We start from the raw sequence: 19939 nt of genomic DNA, 5'->3' as shown, positions 1-19939 counted from the left end.
GTAGCGGCTGAAAATCTATTAATGACATATGCCGTATATATGCAGTACTGTAGATGCCTTCAAAATATCCCAGATTTTGGAAGGCCAAAGCACCATTGTAGCCTTGAAAACACACGTCATTATCAAGAGTAAGAATGGTATCATTTAAGTGAATATATGTTAGCGTGGAAGTGTGAGGGACAAGCGCGAGAGATAGCTGTGGGCATCCCCTAATTTCCAAACGACATAGGTTAGGAAACCACATGGTGTTTGTTTCTTCAGCAGAAGAGCCCGAGCAACTCGATAACGGCAACTCATTAAGGTTGGGACAATCAATACACTCGAGGCTGTCAAGTCCTGAGAACAGATGGGAATTATCTCCCCCGTCCCACTTTACAAAGTCTGGCAACGCCTCAAAGAAAATCCTCTTCAAGTGCCTAAAACTACCATCTGTAGTGCCACCAGGGTAGTCAGGTCCAAATTGGCACATCCCAACAATATTTTTTTACTTGAGCTCCCTAAGATATTGTATTTTCCCAAATGGTGCATGAGTGGCCCAAGGCACACCATCTAGATGGAGGGTATCCAAGTTTGTAATGTGCATGTTTTTGCCCAACCAACTTGGAGCCAAGCCACCACCAACATTCACAATGCTTAGTTCTGTAAGGTTAGAGTGCGGTTCAAGGCTATCAAGAATATCATCTCCATGCTCTGTGCCACAAACTAATCGCAACTTACTTAGGTTACTTTTATCCTTCAATTTAGCTTCAACGGCTTCTTCCTTATTTACATTTTCAAGGCCACATATACAGAGCTCTCCTCCAAGCTCTTGTAGCTGTCCCAACTGTGCCAATTCGAATCCCAAGGTGCCTTTCTTGACATGGAATTCTTTGAGCTCTAGTAAACACTTCATTTTCCCAACCTCGGAAACATTGGAGTGGAATTCCTCGTCAGCAAGAAAATGGTGTAGATTTATAAGGCGGCTAAAGTCCTTAGGCAAATTGTAATCATTACCACCCCAGGATTTTAGATCTAAGAATTTTAAGTGATAAAGCTTGGACACTGTGCTAGGAATACACACTTCGCACCTCCATAATGTTTCAATTTTTAGGTAACGGAGGTGGACAAGTTTTGAAAAGTTGTGAGGCAAGGAATCTGGGGAATTTATAAATATGAAGAGAACACGGAGAGCCAATATTTGATTTAATGTATCTTTTAAGACATTGGCAGTTCTTATACTTCTGTAACCTCCAAAAATCATCACGCTACGCAAATTTCTAATATCAACCCTATCCTTCAACTTTTCCATTTCTCCTTTAAAACTTTCAATATATTTATCTTTTATGGTAATGGACAGATGACGAATAGATGGTTGGATGTCATCAGCTCTAAAACTAGAATAATTTATATATGCACATTCTGCTGATGAAACAATCTGCGAAAGTTCATGCAGCAAGTCATGCATTACGTAGTGATTATCATCTCCTTTCATCATAAAACCGTTGTCATATAGTTCACTCAAATACCGTGATCCTATATCCTCAGTTTTGTCATTCTTACCATTGGAATCTATAATACCTATTGAATCCCAAAAACAACTAATCTCTAACATATCAAACTTATAATCCTCGGGGAAAAGGGCACAATATGAAAAACATTTTTTCAAATGAAAGGGGAGGTAGTCATAGCTAATTTTCAGGGCGGGGATAATACTATCATCGCCATCCTTTTGTTTTAGCCACTCTTCCTTTTCAAGAATTTGCCTCCAATGTTTCCTTGTGGGGTTCTTATGTAATAAGGGGCCAACTGTTTTGGCAGCCAGTGGGGAGCACTTCAACTTTTTTGCTATTTGTTTTGCAATGTCAGTTAATATCTCCATATCATTATCATCTTCAGTTCCACTAAATGCACACTGTCGAAAGAATTCCCAAAACTCATCAGGCTCCAACCCATGAAGATCTACCTGATTAGTTCCTTTCGTCACTGCGTTTGCTACTTTTGGGAACCGAGTTGTGACAAGAACCATGTTGCCACTGGTCTCTCCCATTCCAAGTGGAGCTAGCAATTTTTCCCACTCACCCTTACTAAAGCTTTTCGTGGAAGTAGGCTTACTAGAGTCGTGTTCCCATATGTCATCAAAGACAATTAAAAACTTTTTGGATTTCAACTTCTCTTGAATGAATTTGTGAAGCTGATCTAACTCACACTTATCATAATCTCTGATGCTCCCTTCACTTCCATTTGCATCTAGGGACTTAAGGATTTTTCTGCTGAGCTCAGTCACATCAAAGTTAGAGTGGATACACAGACCCAACCAAACGCAGTGAAGTGTTGTTTTGCCCTATTGTCATTGTACAGATGTTGAGTGAAAGTTGTCTTTCCAATATCACCTGGACCAACAATGGGAAGGACAGACATGTTTTCTGTGTGATCATGATGAGTGCCACATTTAAGCATCTCATCAATGGTTTGGTGAAAAATGGCATCCCTCCCATTCAACTTCTTTTGTGTAATTACTGAACTAGTGGCAGGCCGCTTCATGGGGGCAGGAACGCTAGTGGGGTAAGTTTTGATCAGTTCAGAGACAGCAGGGCATATGGAATCTAAGCCTTCTATCAGGGTCTTGAGTTTTTGGGATATGTCTGCCCGGTTAAATGGCAACTCTTTGGTATGCTCATTGTCATGCTTGGTCTGGCTAGCCATGCTTGGGCTACCAGCAACAGTAGCATTATCATGTCGCGAAGGGCGGCAACATGAGGAGAAACAGGAGAGCCAGTTACCTGCAGCGCCGCGAGTAGCATGGCGGGCATGCACAACTCGAGCAGCAAGGCCATCGCCGAGGTCCGGAGTGGCGTCATGGCCAGCGCTACGGTCGAGCTCGTCGCGGATCATGAAGTAGTGGAGCTCATCCAGCACGTCCTCCGCCTCATCCGCCTTGTTGTAGAGGCCATCCGGAAGCTGCTGCAGGCCAAGGTTGCCGCTGATGTCTCTCTCCGTTTAGATCAATTATTATATTCGGCTACTCGCTCTAACCCGAACTGCTCGACATGGGAGCAGCCATATCTAGCCTGATGTTGAGCCACACAAAAAAAAAGTCCATGAAAAGAATGGGAGACCAAGTTTAACAGTGATTGGCTTGTTCAATGCAAAAAAGTCGGACTGATGCCATGCCTCTCGTGCTCCTTCATTTTATAATATACTATCACCGTCATAAAGACTTTATATTAAAAAAATTATCTCATAAGACAATATTTTTATTTTTATTCTTAAAGTAATAATTAATTATATTATAGTTTGAGAAAGTAAGCGACGAATATATTAGGGTTAGAGAACAAATATGTTGAAAATTTAAAAGGTAAATAACATTTTAGTATTTTGATTTTATTTTGCTGTGCGTGGGATAGGACAAAGACGAAATCCTTTTTTGTAAGTAGCGAGTAGCAACCTGTACATTCAAATTTGATCTGAAAAATATATCAACTTTTTCACTCACTCCTACATCTCAACATTGTGTATGAATTTATTGTAGTACTTTTTTGTGCTTTCTCAATTTTGCAATGATTGATTAAATAATTAATTTGTGCACTCAAATAATTATCGCAGATTAGGCCCTGTTTAGTTCCAAAAACTTTTCCCAAAAACATCATATCGAATCTTTGGATATCTAAATGAAGTATTAAATATACATGAACATTAAAACTAATTACGTATTTATGGAGAAAATCGTGAGACAAATCTTTTGAGCCTAATTATGACGTGATTAGTCATATGTGCTACAGTAACCAACATGTGCTAATGAGAGATTAATTAGACTCCTTGCGGTTTCCAGGCGGAATCTAAAATTTGTTTTGTAATTAGAGTTTAATACTTTAAATGTGTATCTAAAGATTTAATGTGATGTTTTTAAAAAAAAATTAAACTAAACAAGACCTGCCTGTGAACACACAATCAAGAAGAATGTGGTTCGCTGATTCCGGGTCCTGGACACAAAAGGGGCACACGGTGTGGCTCGGAATGCCGCGCTTAAGCAACAGGTTAGCCATCCAGTAACGCCGTTGAAGAGCGAACCAGATGAAGAGTCTATACTGTGGACATCCCTAAAATTGAATTAATTATACTACTACAAAGTGGGAGCAGCTAGATCTGATCAACCACGCAGAGTAATACTCCTTCAGTGAGGTTGAATTACCCGATGGAATTTCTTGTCTGAGCAGCCAGATCTAAACCTCGACTGTTGACCCACACAAAACGTCCATAACCATGGGAGACCAAGTTTATAATGGTGCTTGGTTTGTCCGATGCAAAAGAGTTTGGACTTCAAATGATGCCTCTCGTGCTCTCTTAACTTCATTTTAAATTAATTTACTCCCTCTATTTCGAAAAGATTTCATCTTTTAAAAAAATATGTATCCCATACAAGTCCATCTTTAGAGTAACAAATATATTAGATATTAAAAAAATAAATGACATTTTAGTATTTTGGTTTTATATTGGTATGTATGTGATAGAAGAAAGACGAGTCCTTTTGAGATGGAGCGGAGCAACTTATATATTCATAATTTATCTCAAGTATCAACTTTTTCACCTACTCTTTCGTCTCAACATTCATACGAATTTATAGTAATGCTTTTTACAGCAACGTGCTGCTCAATTTTGCAATGATTAATTAATTAATTTGTGTACTCAAATAATTATCGCCAATCAAATTATTTATCGTCCATTCATCTATTCAACCCTTTTGAACGGATCCTTAAGATCTAAACTCGTTTGTCGAACCACCGGTAAACTCACCCGAGGCCATGTGAAGGTGCGGTGGCGTTTGCTGGCAAGAAACAAAATAAATGGATATCGACTAGTAGCATGTACGTGTTTATATACTAGAAAATGAATAACACAAGTGACCCTCGACTTGCTAGCTAGTTGACTTACGAGCCTTTTTATTTCACCACCCTCCCCTAAGCCATATACAACAATTTAGATAGCTGTTGTTTTCAAGTTATTTATTGTATTTATGCATCTATGATCTATCATGGATTCATCTGGCATAGCGTGTGTCGGAGCCTAAGAGAGTCAAATATAATGACCTAGCATAGTGGCCCATACATATTACACGATTGGCCTACGTACCAACTTCTCTAAATGCTCGATCACCCCAATCTGTTGCTCAGTAGAGGATCTTGAGCTGATCCGTTCCTCCTTCCCCTGCTCAATCTCTTATTTTCCTTGCTCTTACCTCGGAATCCCCCTCTTGGTCCAGAAGCTCCTGAGGTCGGCCCTGCAGTCGCTAGTCGATAAGGTTTCCCGTCTTCTACCCCTGTGGAAAGGTCGACTGCTCTCCCTTGCCGGCCGCACGGTGCTGGTCAAGTCGGTGCTCTCCTCCATCCCGGCGCATGTGGCCATCTCGGTCGGCCTACCGGCTTGGGCTGTGAAAGCCATCGACAAGAAGCGTTGTGCTTTCCTTTGGACAGGATCTGACTCCATCCATGGGGGACAATGCAAGGTGGCATAGGCGAACTTCTGCCGCCCAAAAGCTCTGGGAGGGTTAGGGATCCCAAACCTGAGGACTGCTGGTTTCGTCCTACGGTTGCGCTGGCTTTGGCTTCAACACTCGGGTCACCCCTATTGGGCCGGCCTCAAGGACCACCCCGAGCGCCATATGTCCAACATGTTCGCCGCCTCTTCCTTCTTTGTTACCGGCGACGGAGAGTCCACTCTTTTCTGGACCGATCGCTGGATCGATGGGTGGTCGATAGCCTCTCTAGCCCTACTCTTGCTCCTCGCAGTTCCTTGCCACCTTCGGAACAAACGCTCCATGGCCGCTAGTCTTGCCAACGATGCCTGGATCTTCGATATCCGGGGAGTGCTTACTGTTCCGGTCATCTTTCAGTTTCTCCTCGTTTGGGAGGCGGTGCGGCACGTCCAGCTCTCACCTGGAGTGCAGGACCGTCTTTGCTGGCGCTGGACAAGCGACCAATGCTATTCAGCACGCTCGGCCTACAATGCCTTCTTCGTCGGCCAGCTGCCCCTTTCGTGTGCCAAACTGCTTTGGCGCACGAAGGGCCCAGCAAAGTGCAAGTTCTTCCTCTGGTTTGTTCTCCAGCGGCGCTGCTGGACAGCTGACTTGCTCCAGAAGCGTGGCATCACTAGCCACTCTATTTGCCCTCTGTGCGGACAGGAGCCCAAGACAGCGAACCACATTCTCCTTGATTGTGTGTTCGCTAGGCAGGTTTGGCTCTAGGTACTACGGCCGTCGGGTCGGACGCCCCTCTCCCCCCGCAGTGGTGCTTGTCTTCAGGACTGGTGGCCTTTGTCTAGAGCCTGCCTTCCCCACCACCTAAGGACTTGCTTTGACTCCTTAGTCCTCCTTGTGTCCTTGCAGCTGTGGAAAGAGAGGAACCGCAGGATCTTCGATTCGGCGTTGTCCCCCGTTACTGCGGTGAAGGAGTTGGTTGTTGCTGAAGGCCAGTTGTGGTCAGCCGCCGGCGTCGCCACCTTTGGAGACCTGTTAGGAGTGTAGAGCGGTCTTTCCCCTCCCCTCTCCTGGTGTTGCGCTTTGTTTTTAGTTACGCGTCTAGTCTAGTAGCTCTGTTTTTGCCTTCTCGGCTCTGTGCCTAAAGTCTGTCAGGCTTCTAGGTGTCGTGTACCAAAACTCTTTCCTCTAATATATTGACGTGCAATTATTTTGCGCGCTCGATAAAAAAAATATTACGCGATTGTTATAAATTGTATCTGTAAATGGTTTCTTATTTTGATATTAATTATTTTTAATTTTTAATTCAAATATAGATTGTTCTAATTTGTATTTCCATGTGGAACCTTATTTCACTATTCTTTATTTTATAATTGCTAATTTGTATTCTAAATTGTACATGCACAAAAGCTCTTTTCTGTTTAATATTTATTTTGTAATTCAAATTTTAAATACTTCTAAATTGTATTTATACATCGACTCTTTCTTTTAATATTACATATTTTAACCAACATTTTAGATGTTTCCATATTGTACTTATATATGGTCTCTTCACTCTAAATTGTATTACACATAGACTTTTTTTGTATTTTTTTATTTTTAACTTCACAATTGTATTACTAATCGAACTATATTCTTTGTTTTTCGATTAACCTAGGATTTTCTAACCCATGAGAGCAAACACGGTGACTCTTTTTCTATTACTTTTATATTTATATATACATATTAGTGAGCAATTTTAGCATCATTGAAAAATTGATAGGAGGTATCATATTCTCCTAGTATAAAATTTGATATCTCGGTTACTTTAGAGTACTTTAGAGGTTGATGACGAGGAGCGACCCCTCTGGAATACGGATGAAGATAGACGGTGGTCTCTTGGGACAGTGACGACCCTAGCTAGGGGTTGTGGCGGCGAACGTATGGTATGGACGGTGCGAGGGCAACACAGCAATACCCTAGCTAGCTAGTGGCGGGTGGTGCAACAAGCTAGGAGTTTAATTTAGCAGGACTACAGTGAGTGAGCTCGTAATGTAGTGGATGTGCTACCTGCATATGCATGCCTGAGGGCAGCAAGCAAACAACAATTAATTGCAAGTTGATACAGCCACAGGCGACCGAAATCTAACGCCTGAGAATCACGTCTGGCTCAGGCACAAGTCTGAGGGCAGCAAGCAAACAACCCTTAATTGCCCAAGATCCCACGTCCTTTGAGTGAGCAAGGCAAGGAGCAGACGAGGCTATGTTTGAAATAGCTGATTGGGATCCCTCTGCAGTCAACTTCTCTCTACAACCGCCACTGACATGTGGGCCCGGGAGGCGCTAGGCCCACACGTCAGTGACGATGTTCTCTGCAGTTGATTATAGAGGATCCGGTTCCTGATTAGGTACGTGCTAAACAAAAAATATGATTGTCATATGATTAACTGAACATTAATTATTTAAAAAACTTAAAAATAAATTCATATTATTTTCAAAAGCAAAATTTATATAAAATTTTTTTCACAAAACATAACGTTTAACCGTTTGAAAGACATGTCGGTGGAAAATGACAATTAGCCTAGCCCAAATAGCTGAAAAGAATGGGCCTCGGGAGGGCTAGAGGAGGTAGTGGACCAACCACAGGAACAGGAAGCCCAATCACGATCCACAGGTGAGTCGGGTGACTCTCTTGGGGTCGGATTTTGTTCTACACTTGTCTCTAGTAATTCTAATAAGAAGAGATACATAATGCAAAGAGAATGACTACCGGAATCCCGCTACAGTACAGAACAATTAAAACAGATCGCCATCCACTCATTCGTCAATGTCCGGGCGTCGCCTGCCTCCACCCGCTCTTGCCGCAGCGTCCTGCACCGTCCGAACTTTCTGAACAGGAAAACATGAGCGTTGCCTACAACTAACCCTAACCAAACAAACCCACTGTCGCAAAACACATATGAAGCGGCGTCGATCTATGGTGTACAACAGTACAAAGCACTAGCTAGTGCTGCTTCTCGGGAGACAGAGGCGGCACCTCGCCGTAGCCGGGCCAATAAGTGAAAGCTTCATGGATGCCCCCGCCGGAGGTCGGCGCCGGAGGTGGCTCGTCGCCGCCTCTCTCGGCCATGGACTGCCCCACTGCATGCTCCAAGCCAAAGCTTCCCAGGTTCAGAAATGCTTATCACTGTCTAATGATATGAATAATGTGATGAACAAGGTGGCTGTTACATGCGTACCTCCGGGTAGCAACGCGGTTTGCAGCACCACGAGGAGGACGACGACGATGGAGGACATGAGCAGTAGCAGCAGCGAGCAGAAATGTCGCCGCCGATTCACCTCTTCCAGCTCCTTCCTCCTTTGCTTCATGCCTGAGCCTGACCGATCCAGCAGGCTGCAGCTCAGCTATCTGAGCTTTTTTTGTTCTGAATTTCCTTTGCTGTTAGGCCTCGTTTAGTTACCAAAATTTTTTTCTAAAAACATCGCATCGAATCTTTGGACATCTAAATAAAACATTAAACATAGATGAACCAAAAAACTAATTGCACAGTTACGGAAAAAATCTTAAGACGAATCTTTTGAGCCTAATTAGTCCATAATTAGCCAAATGCTACAGTAACCAACATATGCTAATGACGGATTAATTAGGCTCAAAAGATTCGTCTCGCGGTTTCTAGGCTAGCCGTAAAATTCGTTTTTTCATTCGTGTCCGAAAACCTCTTCTGACATCCGGTCAAACATTTGACGTGACACTTCTCTTAAAAGTTTTCTCAATCTAAACACCACCTTAGATTAATTTATAGGCACTGCACGTGTGGTACATTGATGATATTCGTATCGCGGAGAATCCTTGTGGTCAAATTTTGTCAGTCCAGGTTAACACAACTACTCAGCTCGATCGTTTAGAGTTTTCACAAGTCAACTTTAACGAAAGCAGTGTAATCACTTTGTTTGGTTTGTTTGAAAGCAGGCAATACGAAGACACGCATAATGCAAATGACTTTGATGAACATCTAATATAATACTACCTCCGTCCATAAATATTTGACGCCGTTGACATTTTTATACACGTTTGACTCTTCGTCTTATTTAAATTTTTTTATCAAATATGTAAAGCTATATATGTGCATAAAAATATATTTAATAATAAATACAATGATATAAAAATAATTAATAATTATATAAATTTTTTAATAAAACAACATATATAAAAAAATCAATTGTGTCAAACATTTAAAGACGGGAGGAGTACCTACTTATCTCTGCAAAAGTAATCAGAGAGTTGAAATGGAACAACCAACGTACACAGAAAATGAATTACACTGAACTGAAAATTACATAGTTATACAGTAGTACGTGACTCAGGTGAAGGCGGTGGGGCGTCGGGCAGCGTGCCGTCCTCGTTGACGGCCCGGTGTGCTGCCGGCGGCGGAGGCGCCGCCCGCGGTACCCTCGCGTCCACCCGGGGCTGCAGCACGGCCGCCAAGACGATCAACGCCGCCGCCACCAGAATGCTCGCCGTCGCCTTCTTCGGCGCCATTTGCATGCAGTATTCTCATGTGCATCCACATCCAGTTGCTTAATTGTGCATGTATTTATAGGGCATGATGCCTCCTCTATTAATAAATTATTGATGAGTTCGTCTGCGGCTGATCGAGCTGGCTGGCTGATTGAATCGAACCATACTTGGACTGGAAGCTCGGCTGGTTGGTTGTATGAATGCATGGCTAAAGCCTAAACGTGTGTCCATCTCAGCGCGTTGAAGTTCAACGGTTGACCTGAGACTCTCTCTCTCTCTTGTGCAATCAACATGAACAAACATGGCGGACCATGACGTGCATCCACATTGGAGATGTCTTTCCCATTAGCATGCTGACTATCTTTGCTCTCTTCTAGTCTCTAGCACTGCTTAAAAGCTGATCGAGTTGTTCGTTCGCTAATCCTCATGGTGCCGTGAAGCAGGAAACCACGGTAACCACCGTTCCTCCCTATGAACGGTGGGTACTTAAACTTGAACCGAGATATTATCTAGGTCCATTACTCATAAAATTCACATCTAAATCTTTAACTTTACTTTTAATATCATATCACTCGGGTGATGACGCGGGCCGTGTTCTTCTTCTCCCTTTACTAACCTATTTCTCTCGTTTTTCACGCGCATGTTTTATGTACTACTAAAAGGTGCATATTTTTTGCGAAAATTTTCTATAGAAAAGTTGATTTAAAAAACATATTAATCTATTTTATAATTTTTATAATTAATAATTAATTAATTATATACTAATCTAATACTATATTTTTCGCGCCGGCAAAGTTACCTTATGCCGAATGCAGCCGTGGTTGTTGTGTTTCCAAGTTACCTTACGCCGAATGCAGCCGTGGTTGTTGTATTTCCTTCTTACCAAGTTAATTTGAGGGTGCATCTTCAGCAAATCCTTTTCCTTTATCTACACTCAAGGTGGCCATGCTGGGATGTGATGTTAGCGTTATTGTTTTGTTGAAATTAAGCACAAACAAAATAAATTATTAACAATTAAAAGGTACTGAGTAGTATGTTCTTAACGATATAATAACTATCATAAATAAACTTTAAAATTAACTCTAAATTTAAATTTAAAAATCAAGGGAGTCATTGTTTATCAGTGACTACGGTCATGAGGAAATAAACTGCAAATGAGTTTATCCAGCTTTGTTAACAATACAATTCTCTAAAATTTCTTTGTTAATTCTAGGATGGTATAGGTAGTCATAATATCAAATAGTCACACCGCCGAGTTAAGACCCCTCCGCTCGTGCTTATGCTTATAAAAAACTTATTTTTTAATCTTATTTAGATTTGATTTTAGGAATTTTTATTCTAGTTTATTTTTTTGGACTTTATTTATATTTATAAGAATATGTATATAAAAGGTTTACACATAAATTTTTTTTATTAATAAGCGGTTTCGTTTACGCCGTTGAAATGAATTTTTCTGGATGTGGGCCTTCAAGATTCATGCCGAATTGGCCCATGAATTTTTCTGGATGCGGGCCTTCTTCAAGATTCAAGAAACGAGGTCGCCCAGTTAGCAGTATACTGGGCCTTCGCAAAGATTGGACTCTACTGAAATAATCCGTACTATTTGTATGTTCAATACATTATACAGTATAAGTTTAGCTAACAGAGTTCTACTGGAGTACTTAGCAAGATCAAGTAATATTTGTAAATACATACTCAGTTCCAAAGTAAATCATACATGTACTGCTGCTAATTAGGAGTACTAGGGGATCATTTGGCTTTTTCAGAAAATAAGCCAAACATATTTACAAATAAAAAAATATTTATGAATAAAACTTTTATATACATGTTCTTAGCGAGGTAAGATCTAAGGCTAAAGAATAAACTACGATAAAAAAAATTCTTAAATCTACTTTAAATTTAAGGTTAAAAATTTAGTTTTTGGTTTACAAATATGATTGAAGAGAAAAGACGTTCGTTTAATATTTGTTTCCTTGAGAGATTGCTTGCTATCTGTGCATTCACTTTGATCTATCTGTCTCTTTGTTTTTAGCTGCTGTTCGTCGTTGGCTAGCTAACTTTTCAATGAAAAGGACTGCGCGTGCTCAGTGGATGCTCTCCTCTCTGCAACTGCACTACCAGCCTATACTAGCTAAGCTAATCTACCGTATTAAAACTTGCATGATAAGCAAGGTGCAGATCAACAAAAGCTAGCTCATGGAGCATCCCAATAGCTCATCTAAATTTGGTCATACATATCTTCATTTGGATAATTATCTAAACTAGTTTTATCCTTCATATCTTTTTGTGCTCCACTAGATCATCCATATATGACATCCTCTATATCTCTTTAGAGGATAAAAAGAGATCATCTAAACATGAATGTTCTCTCTCCTAATATGGAGGACATCTAAAAATAAATGATAGGATGACCGTCTGTTGGAGGTTAGTCTTCATCTTTTATTTTCAAGATAGAGAATGGGATAGATGAGCTGTTGAGATGCTCTAACGTATCCCTATTTCGTTTCCTAAATTATTAAATGGTACATTAAGAATTATATTAATACATTTTTAAAGTTTAAATACTTAATTAAATATATACTAATCCACCGTTCTACTTAACGTGTCGAGGGAAGAGGTTCCAAACTCATTAAACGAAGTCTTAAAAGAGAACCAAAGTTTGGTACTATTGTTACGGATTAGTGTATGTTGGTGTAGCTCTTTTATAGCCAAGAGAATGCGAGGTTGAGGACCAAACCTGTTGGCCAGAGAAAAGTGCAAATCTGTACTGCCCCCACCACAGTAGCGTTTGGTTTGATTAATCAAAGGGACCTGTCAGGCAAAAGCTGAATCGAATACTCACTCACTTACCAATATTAATTATTTAAAGTTAATTAAAGTAAGATTAGCAAAGCTAGCTGATTGAAAGTGTTATGTGGATAACGTTTCAGACTATGGAGTCATCTTTTGTGTCGTTGCTAAAAAAGCCAAACGATAAATTTATAAATATAAAATAATTTATGAATAAATTTTTATATGTATGTTCATAGGGATCTAAAAATCAAAGTAAAAAATAAACTGTAATTAAAAATCTCAAAATCAATTTAAATTAGATTAAAAATTAAATTTTAGCTTATAGACATAAGTAAAAGTTGGTGTATATATATGCATACATGAGGCACGTTGACGTACACGTGACTGTATACTACTTACTTCCTACGTATTTATTAGTATGAAATAGATGTTATGTGTTTTCCGCAAGTTGAGTGGTTACTGACCACACCTTTCTGTGGCTGACGGACATGCATTTCTAATAAGGAGGTATAAAAATATACTCCAACATTTAAGAGGCTTTTTGAAGCAAAACGTCGCCACAGAAAAGGTAGAAATATAATGTCATGTCCATTGGCTTTTGGTATGAATTGAAAAGGTAAAAAAAAGAAAACACAAGATGAGCCTCATGCTTATGTTACTCTAAATTATTCAGGGTTGCTCAATTCATAGAAAATTAATTAGAAAGAAAACCGTATGTTTTAATCGTTTATTTTAGAGAACTTTGGAGGAATCTTTTATAGGATTGAAATCCTCTTAACTTTGGAGTAATCGTCTTAACTTTGGAGTAATTAATTAGAAAATTACTATGTTTTTCATATAATTCAAAGGAAGCATCTCTTGACTATCTGAGGCCAGAGAGTGTCTGAACTCTGAAGAGGCATTCAGGTGTACATGGATGCGATGCTTGGCAGCATCGTCATCCTTGTCCACGTCAGCAGATGGGACCAATCCAAAATTCCAAATCCAACTCTGCACGGTTGTTTGGTTGGTTCGTTCCGGCCGGAGCTGTGGCTGGACACGTGTCACCCCATCCATGAAAAGTGGGCCCAGCCAAGTGTCTGACGTAAGCAAAGTGTGGGGTCCGAGTCTCTGGCCGACTCATCATCAACCGACGGTTGCTTTGCTCCCGGCCTCCAAACGAAACGTAACCAACGCCTCTCACTCCCTACATTTTGCTTAATTCTTCTTTGCTTGCTTTTTTCTATATTCCATAGCTTTCCTTTCCTTTTCTTCTTCTTTATTTCTCCCTGTCTTTCTCTGCTCAACTTTACTGTCATTATCTGTTTAATTAAATTCAGTAAACCCAATTAGATTTAAACCCCTTCTCATGTTCATTCACCAACACCATCTGCATCAGCTGGTTCATTCTTCTCACCGCTCCACGTGTAGTTAAACACTTCCTAGTTATATTAATTGCTGTGCTTACCCTAACCCTCTTCTTAACTGAGCCTTAATTTGGCTCTGCACATGATTAGACTATATTTTCCATGTATGTACAGCGAGTGACAATGTTCAGGCCTGATTAATGATCTCTTCTTTACCACCACCGATATGACCTAATTAAGGGCACACTTTTTTCATAATTAGCTTGCATGTACTGCTATACAGCTTGCTCTGACTTGTTAATTTCATCGATTTGCCGACAGATTCATATAATTATATGTCTGATGGCAGCTAGTAGTTTGCATATGACACCAGAGATGATCAGAAGAAATTCAGTTGATTTCATATCCCTACAGTGTATATATTGTGTAGAGCACTCATGGGTACCGTAGATAGCAGCTATAGCCAGGCATGATGAGTATATAGTGGATAACTGCTGCCCTGCATGTTTGGAGTGGAGCAGTATCTCGGTACTAAGATATAAGCATTTTCTCTTATTTCTATTAAAGATTAAGTTTGAGAAAAGAATCATAATGCCCTTAAAAAATAAGGAGTGGACAAGGGTGTAAGGAGAGGTTGGGGTACAATAAGAAGAATCCTAAAATTGACAAGTAGTACTTTGAATCATATTAGAAATATTTATACTTTGATATAAGATTATAAATGTTTATATTTTAAAACGGATGGAGTTCATAACCACGTTAATTATTCATTGTGTGCACAGTGCTATATGACATGATGAGTTTTGTTGCAAAGTACATTGTGAATGACTAGTATTGATGCAGTTTCACCTTTTTCCCCTTTCCGTTTGGACAGCTCAACATGGCTGCAATGCAATCATCCTCTTGTCACCTCTCTATATCTTCAGGAGTATATATACAGGGATGAGCTGATGGCACGCCACACTTGCCCATGATCCTAAGGTTTTGCGGCACTAATCCAATCAATTTTTGTTTGGGGTATATTTCATTGACGACAATTTCGTCTTTCTTAAACTCTTTTATCTGATTTGATTTTAGTTTATCTATCGCATATGAAGCCAATATTTTTTAAGATAATGGATGTAGCTAGATATCCTAGCTCTATATACACGTACAGGTGGATATGCACAAACAAAAAACCATGATTTTTTTTTCTTTTCAGAAATAGCATCTTTATATCCATGAGTGGATATGCATAGCCAAGAAAACTGACAATTTTATTTATAAATCCAGCCTTTATATCCACACGAGATATTATATTCATATCCAAGAAAACTGAAAACTATCTAGTGTATTCAGGTGTGCATCATTTTGTGCGGGATTATTCTTCGTTTCTATGGGAATTAAACTTATATTCGAAAGAATTAGTTCCTTTCATTTGCATTATCCCATCCTCCATGTAAAATGTCGGCTGATTAAACAAAAGTTGTTGATTAGGATGAAACTTGCTGTGTTAGGCATTTATGCATGCCAAGAAAGAAAGTAAAGTAGAAAGTAGGAAGAAAGCAAGGGTGCTTTGATTAACCAATCAAGGCCCATAGATTTGGATTAATTTATTGACTACTCTAATCCAATCTAATGCTCCCTGTTTTATATTATAAAGACTTCCTGAATTTAATCTAATCGAATACTCCATTCGTTTTATATTATAAAACTTTCTGAGTTTATATATATTCATCAATGTATATTTATATATATATATATAGATTTATTATCACATAAATAAATTTAGACAAGATCAAAAAGTCGTGGAATAAAGGAAATATAATATAATCTCTAAGTGTGAGAGAGAGGAAATATAATATAATCTCTAAGTGTGAGAGAGTGTGTTTTGGAGTGTGATGGAGGGCATCATGTGATGGATAACTCTCAAGCCAAGGGACCAAAATCGGAGCATCTCATCCATCCATCCGTTCATTTGCTTTTCTTCTCTCACTTTGGCTTAACGACCACGCCAGCTATTCTCACGCCGTTCCGTTTCGTTACCCCTCGCCGTGAACTCACGGCTGCCGACGGTTTCCGTCCCAGCCGCCACGGCGTTAATTAGTTTTTTTTTTTGTTAATCACAGTCAAATTAGTAGTACGTACTGAGACCAGTTAATTTTTTTGTGAGATAAATTCAAAGAAGAATGAGGCATTTTGCGTCCTGATGCGACGGTAGAATATATTACATGTCAGCTCCAACTAGGCCGACCATGCTGTTTTTAATTTATTTAACATCTGTAAGAGAATAGGGAACAATTACATATTATAAACTATATATTGATAATTAATATATTTTGTGTAGCAAAATGCATACCAGCAGCTAGCTAGCAGTTTCCTGCTACTTTGTTAGTCAACTTTGTTCTACTTAATTAAAACCAAGTTGTATTTTCAGTCAAGCAACACAAACTGAAAGAATGACACTAACTTGGTCTAGCTAGTCGCTTGCTCAATTTGAAACATGCAGCAGATGATTTAGAGTTTATATTTACATGTGGTTCCAAATGAGTTCAGCTGTTAATTGAGACCGTTAATTTACACACACAGGCAGGCAGGCAGCTACTATGAGCAATGACCAAAAGACCAATGCAGAGCAACAAGGAGTGCTAATTTCAATGCTTATTTCAAATTTCATTCTTAATTTGTCTGTTAGGGCTGGCCGAGGCCATCCAGGCATCTATAATATTACACTTACATCAAGTCCACTTTGTACTGGTCATGACTTGGAGCTTCATATGTATGGATCTACCTGAAGTCCAGTTTGTTAATTAATTACCATTGGGTATGGATTTATAAAATACTACTGGCATCACTAATTAATAATCCCATCGATCGATCATATACTATGCAGGAGATTTAAAAAATATCAAAGCAAATATAGTATTATTGTGATCAGCAATGCAACCTGTACAGACAGAATTGTACTTGTATTATTCTAAGAGAGAGAGAGAATCAGAACTAACAACGCATATACGTATACAGATCAGTCGATCCATTATGTTTCACGCGTCGATCGGTCATGCTTACGCAACCAGAAGCTCATAAATTAAAGTAGCAGCTAGATTGATTATCACGCAGCATTTCGCATTATCTTTTTTTTAAAAAAAATATATAAGCGTATCACGCGCAGCATTTGCATTTGGGATTATGAACTGGGAACAAATTCTGCATGCGGCTGCTTTTCTTTGATTCGATCGCATCGTTATCTCGGGTATCAGCAAATGCTGTAGCTTTTAGTATATGTCACCCACAGCCATTTCACTGATTTTATATGTTTCTTATCTCAACTTGCTGGCAATAATGTCAGCAATATCACTCCTTGCAATATATATCTCTCAACTGAAATTTCTCCGAGTACTGTACAGTAGTATAATAGTTAACTTATCTCTTTCATTTTTCACGCGCACGCTTCCCGAGCTGCTAAACGGTATATATTTTGCAAAAATTTTCTATAGGAAATTTGTTTTAAAAAATTATATTAATCTATTTTATATTTTTTAATAATTAATAATTAATGAATTATATACTAATCCATTACTACGTTTTCTACGCTGGATAAGTTAACTTGCCATCGCTCTAGCCGAACGCAGCCTCAGTTGGATCACCTGGTGGTGTTCTGCAGTCTTCAGGCGTTTCACAGTTTCAGTAAAAAAGAGAAGAAATTCAGGCTGTACAAACAGAAACAAGGAGGAGTGGTTCATGTTACGTTAGAGGAACTGATCAGAAGTGTACCACAACTAATTAGCTAGCTCGTAGCACGGATTAATAATGTATTATTGCAGGTACAAGCTAGCTCGATCGATCATTTGCACGCGACTGATTTATGCAACACTGGCACTGTCCTCAGTTTTCTTCTACTAACAACCTAACAAATCAGCGTGCTTGCGTACGTGTGTTTACGATCTGCTAAAGATCTGCTAATAAGCGTACCAGTACGATCGGATCGATGAGGACAAAATATAAACAGATTAATTAAGCAGCTGGAAAAGCAACAAGCAACCTGCACTAGCTAGCTACCTGCATTATTGCCCTGTTCAGATTATCTTTACATGCTCTTCCGAACTGTTGGGTCCTAGCAGTAGCAGCTACGTTAGGTCAGAGCTAATTAAACCAAACTATTTGTACTGACAAATATTAATATTTGATGGAACTTGACAACATTTTGGATCCTGTATTGTTGGCAACTTGACATTATGCTGTCTGAAAATTAGAATATAGTCCAATTTATCAAGGGGTTTGAGTGCATACATTGCTGGCCAGGTGATATATAAATATGAGCTCAACAGCTGTAACTGATGTACGGTACAAATTAATAGTTTTTTTTATCAATCTTGAAAAAGTATATCAAAGTATCCCTTTTGTACCTCGAGGTACCGATACCTCGCGGTACCAAATTGTTTTTATTCTCGAGGTACAAAAGGAAGGATGGAAGTAAAACTTTTTTTTATGTAAGAAGTGTGGTACCTGAAGTACCAAAAATTTATACTAAAATTCTTGGTATCTAGATATTTTTCAAGGATGATAAAAAAATCCACGGATTAAACTTTCATGTACTCGATATGCAGTGAGTGAGTGAGATGAAATATTATTTTTGTTTGAAAAAAATAAAGACAGCGAGATGAGAGATTGGATCTGCAGCTGAGCAGCCTACCGCACGTGCAATCCTATTTTTAAGGCTGTAATCCAATATTAATTCGCTTCGACTCTGATTCCTTAATCAGTTTCACTCCTCGATATCACAAACCATAAACTAACTGATACTCGTATATGTTATGGTACGGTCAAGAATCAAATTGATCAAAAACCACGATGACCTGTCCTCAAATTTAAGTTGCAGCACCTGGAGAATGCAGGAAACTGGAATCCATCAGCTAGCTGGTTCGATCAACATCTGATGCTGGAATACTTAAACCGAGGGAGAGGTAAGCAGCAGAAATGGAGGTCGAAGAGTCGCAAATCCTGAGTATTTCTCTCTGAATCAGCAGCAGATTCTAAATTGCGTCGAAATGGACGAAAAATTTCCAGAGGTGTGATATTGGAGTGGAAAATAATGAATAATCCGGAGGATTGCGTGTTAAGCCTATCCAGCAAATCAATTTACAGGATCACAGATAATCCTATAAACAGACAGAATTGAAACCCCCCTTCATATATAACTGCCAGGATGGCAGGATATGATCCACTAATGAATGATTACTTGTTTTTCTCTTAAAATATCTTGCAGGTTTAAATTTCCTGCCTCATTCTGCCACAACTCACAACTGCATAGGCACGCCCAATAATGGTACAGGTGAAATCCTTCAGCTCACGGTCGCTTTCAACCTGGCAATTAGTTGAGTTTGACGATGACTACCTCGATCAGCATCATCACCGATCACAATTCACACATTACACACAGCCACGATGACCCATCTGCAATGTTCATATGACTTGGCAATTTAACACCCATGCATGCATATTACTACTCATCCTCTATGAACTATCGGTACGTGTCTCTCTTGCGTGAGACGAGCGGACGCACTTATCTTTTCACTTATGCTTATAAGTTAAAATTAAAATTTAAATATTTAATTTTAAGTTAATTTTGAGGGTTTTTCTGTAGTTTATATCTAGTCTTAGCTCTTATATGGTTGAGAATACGTATATAAAAATTTTATTTATAAATTATTTTTCATTTAAAATTATATCATTTGACTTCTTTTACAAATAAACCAAATAATCACCCTCACAGAGCAGCATCACTGTCAAGCATGCATACGTGTCGTGAGTTTTGTGATGGTTCGATAGCTGGGGTTAACGCCATTAATGGTGGAATCGGTCGGCCGACAGTAT

General features: G+C 39.3%; 1 pseudogene; it reads right to left on the bottom strand.

Moving 5' to 3' along the window:
* Positions 1-484: 484 nt before the first annotated feature.
* Positions 485-5486, bottom strand: LOC121054694 (annotated as a pseudogene).
* Between the last annotated feature and the right edge of the window lie 14453 nt (positions 5487-19939).

This window comes from Oryza brachyantha, chromosome 1 (assembly GCF_000231095.2).
Source record: "Oryza brachyantha chromosome 1, ObraRS2, whole genome shotgun sequence".
NCBI lineage: Eukaryota > Viridiplantae > Streptophyta > Magnoliopsida > Poales > Poaceae > Oryza > Oryza brachyantha.
This window is presented reverse-complemented; position numbering and strand designations above follow the sequence as displayed.